Raw genomic sequence first — 7,937 nt, 5'->3', positions numbered from 1 at the left:
ATGGGAACCAGCAGTTAGCGTAATGGCTATGTCGCTGGACTCCCATGTAGTTGACCGCGGTTTGCGTCCCGGATCTAGTGGCTTAAAACTCATGCCAGGCACGTGTGCGTGCATGCCCAAGATCACGAGAGAATGGAGGAGAAGGGATTGCGGCATGACCATCCCCCCTGGGGGATGATTTCTTGCTTTCTGTCTCTATGTCTCTCTCTGTCTGTCTGGCTAGCACACGCGCCCTATAGTGAAAATCTCTCTCAAAAAAAAATTAAAGGTATTGTGCTCTTCCTTTCTCTGCCATCATGGTGTGCGTGGCCCACTCTGCTCTTTGCCATGTCTTCGCACAAGACTTTCAGAATCAAGTGGTTACTTGGAGGAGTCCGACCCAGTAGGGCCCCAAAATCTGTTTTGAGCTTTTGACCTTTTGAGCAAAAGCTTAGGTCAATCAGCACATTGGCAAGGCCGCTGCTGTACGCCCCCCGACATATGAGCAAAGCTTAGGTCCCCTCAACATGTTTGGCAAGGCCGCTGGTTGTACACTCCAGAGACTGCAGGAGCCTTGCTGGGAAGTGACCCACCTCTGACTCCCTGATATACTACTATAAAAGAATTATATAGCTCTCTTATACATCCTGAGTATACGATAAAATTTCCCAAAATTCCCTCGACCGCTCCCCTTTGCTCTGACCACCTACTGTTAATTACAATGCTTCACCCAGCAAGGTCACAATAGAGGATGTGCTGAAGTCACATCTAGGCAGAAGTCTTCTTGACCTTTGGAAGGCCCTTCAAGATACATTTAGCATAAGCTTAAAAATAACCTTTTAGGCCGAAACTGGCCCAGGACACCCCCAACCTTACTGCAACTTTACAATAAAGCAATTAGTAATCCCCAGGAGGGTCAGGAAACCTGAGACACACTCCCACCTGCCTGTTTTAAGCCAAAATTAACATATGTTAAGGTTAAGTTAGTATAAGCCAAATTAACATTAGTAACATATGTAGACTAAGTTAGTTTAAAGCTAGTTTTATATAAATACCCCTTGTTAAAGCTGCAGGCCAAAGTTAACTTATACTAGGCCAAATTAGCACATCCACCCTATGACAGGGACTTTAAGACATAGCACAAGAATTCACTGATTAACAAACAAAAAAATTCAGCAAACAAACACAGGGACCAGTGGGTAAGTAGAGGAAGGACAGATCTGGCTAACAGTGATAGAATAAACAAACCTGAAGGCTCCAGGGGGAAAAGTAACTATCTTAGCTGGAAGTTCTTATCTAATTCGGGCAAGCAACAGATAGTACCTAACTACAAACAGTTTTTCCCCTGTATGCTGTTAACTATTAAAAACTGCTAATAAAACAGCCTGTGTTGTCTCCTGAGCTATAAGATCATCTTCCTTTCCCATATGGACAATAGACTCACCCTCTTTTGCTGGAATATATAGATAGTCCATATATTAACTGTGTCTTTACTTAACAAGACAAGATTTCTATCTAGGCCTTTGTAACCAGTAATGTTGCCACCCTGGCCCAGGACTGAAGTTATCAAGCTGGTCTGGGACTAAAGTTATCAAGCTCCCTGCAATGCCCCTCTTCAAAAGACCCTTCCCAGTAATCAAGATCTAAGAAGAAAATACAACAGACAAATGGACTTTCTCATCCTGAGAACTGTGATTGATTTTACCTGATCTGACAAGACAAACAGCATGCTTTATAATTATTGTTTCCATGCTTTGTATTCCCTATTTTTAAAGTAAGTTTTTTACTTCCCTTACCCCCCTTACTTCCTAAACACCCCTCAATAAATACGTATTTTTAATAGCCACAGGGCTGCGGTCTGGAGCTGGCTCTGGTTATAGTCTGCTGAGAACATGCTAAGGAGCATTGAGATTTCAGTCTAATTTTGTTCACCTGCACTGCCTCTGACAAGATAACCCACCCTGACTGAGGCTGAACCCCAGCAGTTACTGGCCAAAAATCAGAGGCAAAATCATTCTACTCCCCAGTGGATTAGAATGAAAACTGGTAATAAAAGCAGATATAACTCCAAGAGGAGACACTGGAGAAGAACCAAGCTGGGTCTATGAGAAACTAGAAATTATATGGGCCACATATTTATGCTATACCAAGGTCAGTATGATCTTGCCACATCAAGCTGAAAATGGTCACCACTGACTGGACATTTGTGTTTATTGGGAAAAAATGATGCTTCACTTTGTTTATAAGTTCTACATTGGTAGGTTGGTTCAGTAATAAATATGCAAGACCTTAAAAAAAAAAAAAAACTAAAGGTATTGGGACCAGCAGATGGTGTGATGGTTATATCACTGGACTCCCACGTAGTCACCACAGTTGGAGTCCTGAACCTGGACTTGAAGCACCAGCTTAAAACTCATGCTGGATGCATGTACATGTGTGCCCAAAATCCTGAGGGGAGACTGGAAGAGAAGGAACTGCGGCATGGCCATCCCCCGCTGGGGGGGTCACTTTCCCTCTCACTGTTTCTGTCTCTCTCTCTCTCTCTCTCTCTCTCTCTCCAGCGAGCACACACAACCTATAGCAAAAATCTCTCTTAAAAGAAATAAAGACATTAAAATAATCATTCAAAAATATCTATTTAATAGAAATGTGGGGCCAGCCGGTGGTGTGGTGGTTAAAGCAGCTGGATCCCACATGGCTGAATGCACAGTTTGAGTCCTAGATCCAGCAACTTGAAAAACATACCATGCCCCAAATCCCGAGTATAGTGGAGGAAAAGGGATTTTAGTGCAGCCAGCCATCCTCCCTGAGGATCCTTTCTCATTCTCTTTCTCTCTCTTTCTCTCTCTGGCTCACTCTCCTGTTCTTTCTCTCTGGTGAGCATACATGCACTATAGCAAAAAAAAAAAAAAAAAGAAGAAGAAGGCATAACAGTAAAAGAGGAACATAGAACAAAAAATACATGAGAAATATAGAAAACAAGTACCCAAATGACAGGCATAAATCCACCCATATTGATAATAGCTTCAAATGTAAATAAATTAAATACTACAATCAAAAGGCAGAGATTTTCAGACCGCATAAAAAAGACTTAACCATATGAAGTGTATGAGACACTTTTTTATTAACATATTAACAATAATTGGGGGCCAGCAGGTGTCATAGTGTTAAGAGTGCTGGACTCCTAAATGCCCAACTGCAATTTGAATCCTGGACCTGGCAGTTTGCTTTCTCACTTTCCCTCTCTCTATCTCTTTCTCTCTCCTCCTCTCTGGTCAAATTTTAAAATAAGTAAATAAATAAAGTTAAGTAAAAATAATTCTTAAAAACAATAATTGTAGGATTATTATATGTATAATTGTGATTTTTCAGTACTTGAATACAATGTATAATGATTAAATCAGGATAATTAGTATACTTATCATCTCAACCATTTGTCACTGCTTTGTGTTGGGAACATTTAAAATCCTCTTTTTTAGTTACTCTGAGATATACAATAAGTTCTCATTGCCACATTTTTCCTCTGTATTTCATAGCACTAGACTTCGCTCCTTGCATTTGTCTGTAATTTTCTTACCATTTATCCCAAGTGTACAGAGAACATTTTCTATGATAGACCACATGTCAGGGTACAAAACAAGTCATAATACATTTAAAAGGCTTGAAAATACACAAAGCATGCTCTCTGTTCACCATATTATATAAGAAACCAACAATAAAAAATCTAGACCTCACAAATATTTGGAAATTAAACAACACATTTCTAAACAACCACTGAGCCAAACTAAGAAATAAATCACAGGGGAAATAAAATATTTTCAGCTGAATGAAAATGAAAGCACAATGTATTGGACTAGTCCATTGGAGAGAGATTAAGTTGAATGGATCCCACATGGCCAATCCCATACTTCAAGTCCCAAATCCAGCAGCTTCAGAAACATGCTGAGAATGTGCACATATATGCCCAAGTTCCTGAAAGGAGGGAGAGATGAAAAAGAAGGGATTGTGGTGTCATCATTCCCTGTGGGGTGTTATTTCTCACTCCTCTCTCTCTCTCTCTCTCTCTCTTTGAAAAGTGCACATACCTGCTAGCAAAAAAATTTAAAAAAAAGAAAAGAAAAGAAAAGAAAAAAGCACAACATACCAAAATTTGGGGGTTAAAAGCAAAGCAATGCTGGGCTGGTCCTGAAGCACAGTGATCAAGCACTATGTGGTGAAGCCAAATCTCACGAGGTTGACCATGGTTTGAATCCCAGACCAAATGATTGGAAAAACCTGCCCGTCATGTCTATGTATACATGTCCAGGACCCCAACATTATAGAGATATGGGGAGGAGGGGAGGATTGTAGGTTCTCTCTCTCTCTCTTGCACCTAACACTAAAAATAAACCCCTTCCCCAGTTTATTAGTTTACATATTTTTTCTTCTTCTAACCTATCTATTATGTTTAAGTTCTAGAGACCTAAAGAAAATTCTGTGGTCTATTATTTAATTCTTTTCTTTCTTTCTTTTTTTAAAAGTAAATCTATGAGGCTATTATGTAAAGGGATAATAACGGCCCTTAATTTAATTGTCAGTTATTGCCCTTTCCTAGAATAAATCAGCCATCCTATTCAGCAGTTATAATTTCAGAAAACCTACTTGTTTCAGCCTCTAGGAGCCCAAAATATCCAGCATTTTTAGAAGGCATATATTTAACCTTTATTAAAATTTAAAATATAACCTTATGTCACTTGAATTTGAAGCCCTCTTCAGATTTCCTGCCAAATATTTTGCCTGATTTTGTTCCAATACCAAAGTCATAGATTTTGTTTTATCATTGCCAGAAAGGAGACCATTAACACTTACCCCATAAAGTCTTCCCTTAACCATGTTTATGAAAAATTTTCCCAGTGGCACAAGCAGTTTAACATTTATGGGAAATATTTACCAGTTGTACTTTGCTTGAGAATGATACAAGAATAAAACACAGGTTACTAATGACTCAGAAATGATGTGGAAAAACTGTTATTTTTAAGGCTGTTTGTAGAAAACTTAATTGTTGAGAAATAAATATATCTGAAACTTCTGAGATAGCTGACCCTCCACTGGGAATTCCAGAGACTAGGTAATTAAGGTGCATGGTCTGCTACACACAAAAGATATGGAAAACTTGAAATATCTTTCTGGCTAAATGCTTCTCTAAACAATAAGGGATTATTTTGAAGGTATTAAATAGGACAAATTATTAAAAAAAAAAAAAGAAAGAAAGAAAGAAAGAAAGAAAGGAAGGAAGGAAGAAAAGAAAGAAATAATTGAAAAAAGGAGGCAGAAAGAAAGTTATGATAGGGATTTCCAACTATTTAAACAGCTACCATATGAACAAAAGTGATAAATCTGACCTGTAACCATTCATTCAAGATTTGAATACATACTGTGTGCCAGGAACTGTACCAGGTGTTGGTAACATACAAGGAAGCTGTTCTGCAGATTATTCCCCATCGCCAATAGCAGACAGAAATATTTGTTAAAAACATAAGGAGGCCAGTAGGTGGTGGAGTGATTAAGGCACTGAACCCCTATGTAGCTCACTGCAGTTCAAGTTCTGGACCTGATGGCTTGAAACTCATGCTGAGCACATGTGCATGTGTACTCCAAATCTCGAGAGGAAAATGGATAAGAAGAGATTGTGGCATTGTCACTCCCGTCTGGGGTGGGGGGGGGATGACTTTTGCTTTCTGGCTTTCTGTCTTTCTCTGCCTCTCTGGTGAGCATACATACCCAATAGCAAAAATCTCTCAAAAAAATAAAAAATAAAAAATTTTAGAGAGATAATAAAAAGCATTCCCAACAAAATCTTCATGAGGAAAAATTTTAAACTGCTGACTTAAACAACTAGAAAAACACTTTTTCTTTTCTGTTCCTTTTTTTTTTTTTTTTGCCTTCAAATTGTATTTACAGAGAAAAGGGAGGGCTCTCCACCTCTGCCTCTGTCAGGCCTCTGGGTTCAGCTTTAGGGCTGTGAAGCAGCCTCCCCAGTCAGGGCTCTCCCGCAGACCCCAGTGCTTGTCAGGACAGAAAGCCTCCGGGATTCTTCACCTCTGCCTCTGTTTGGCTTCTGGGTTCAGCTTTAGGGCTGTGAAGCAGCCTCCACAGGGCTCCCGCACATACAGTAAAGTGGCAGGATACAAAATTAGCTTACAGAAATCTATAGGATTTCTATATACAAACAACAAGCAGACAGAGACAGAGCTGAAGAAAGTAATCCCATTTACCATAGCCACAAGAAGTATAAGATACTTAGGAATAAAACTAACCAAGGAAGTTGAAGACCTCTGTAATGAAAACCTTAAAAAGGAAATCGAAAAGGACACAAAAACATGGAAGGACTTCCTATGTTCCTGGGTTGGCAGAATTAATATAATCAAAATGGCAATACTATCCAAATTAATCTAGATATTAAGTGCAATCCCTGTAAAATTACAAGAGACATTCTTCACAGATCTAGAAAAGGCAATCATAGAATTTGTCTGGAATCATAAAAGACCCCATATTGCCAAAGCCATTCTGCACAAGAAGAGTGGAATAGGGGGCATCTCACTCCCTGACCCCAAAATATATTACAAAACTGTGATAATCAAAACAGCATGGTATAGGGACCAGCAGTTAGTGTAATGGCTATGTCGCTGGACTCCCACGTGGTCGACCACAGTTCAAGTTCCGGACCCGGTGGCTTAAATTCACACTGGGTGTGTGTGTGCGTGCCCAAGATCCCGAGAGGAGAATGGAGGAGAAGGGACTGCGGCGTGGCCATCCCCCCTGGGGGGTGATTTCCTGCTTTCTGTCGCTGTCTCTCTCTGTCTGCCTGGCGAGCACATGTGCCCTATAGCAAAAACCTCTCCAAAAAAAGAAAATAAAAAGAAAACAGTATAGTATTGGCACAAAAACAGACAAGAAGACCAATGGAACAGAGTACAGACTCCAGAAATAAACCCCAAAACATGCATCCCACTGATCTTTGACAAAGGTTACCAGTCAATCCAGTGGGAAAAGGAAACTCCTTTAGCAAATGATGCTGGAAAAACTGGGTATCCACCTGCAGAAAGAAGAATCTGAACCTCTATCTGTCACCATTAAAAAAAATCACTCAAAGTGAATCAAAGATCTTAACCTAAGGCCACAAACTATAAAACTGCTGGCAGAAAACATTGGGGACACCCTGGGAGACATTAGTGTAGGCAAAGATTTCTTAAGCAAGACCCCTGAAGCACAGGCAATAATCCCCAAAATAGACAGGTGAGATTACATCAGATTAAGAAGTTTCTGCACAGCAAAGGACACTGTAATTAGTGTGAATTGACAACTCTCTGTGACTCAGATAAGGGACTGATAACTGTGCCCCAGATAAGAGACTGATAACTAGAATACACAGAGAACTTTAGTTTACCCAGAAGAAAAAGATTAACCCAATTAAAAGATGGGAAAATGAACTGAACAAACAACTCTCTAAGGAAAACATACAAATAGCCAAAAAGCATATGAAGTAATGCCAAACATCTCTCATCATAAGGGAGATGCAGATCAAAATCACAATGACATACCACTTAACCCCAGTCAGAATGGTGAAGATTTAAAAAAAAATGATAAGTACTGGAGGGGATGTGGTAAAAGGGGGACACTTCTACATTGTTGGTGGGAATATCAGTTGGTCCAGCCACTGTGGAGAACAATATGGAGGTTCCTCAAGGACCTTCAAATAGAACTACAATATGATCCAGCAATTCCACTCTTGAGTATCTACCCAAAGGACAGGAGAATGCTCAATCAGAAAAGCGCTTGCACATCTATAGTCATTGCAACCTTATTCACAATTGCTAAGAAATGTAACCAACCCAAATATCCACAAAAGAATGAATGGATTGAAAAAGTGTGGCACATATACTCTAGGGAATACTACTCACCTGTTGGGGGGGGGGGAC

This window comes from Tupaia chinensis, unplaced genomic scaffold (genome assembly GCF_000334495.1).
Source record: "Tupaia chinensis unplaced genomic scaffold, TupChi_1.0 Scaffold149666_1, whole genome shotgun sequence".
In the NCBI taxonomy this organism is placed as follows: domain Eukaryota; kingdom Metazoa; phylum Chordata; class Mammalia; order Scandentia; family Tupaiidae; genus Tupaia; species Tupaia belangeri.
Note: the sequence above shows the minus strand (reverse complement) of the source record.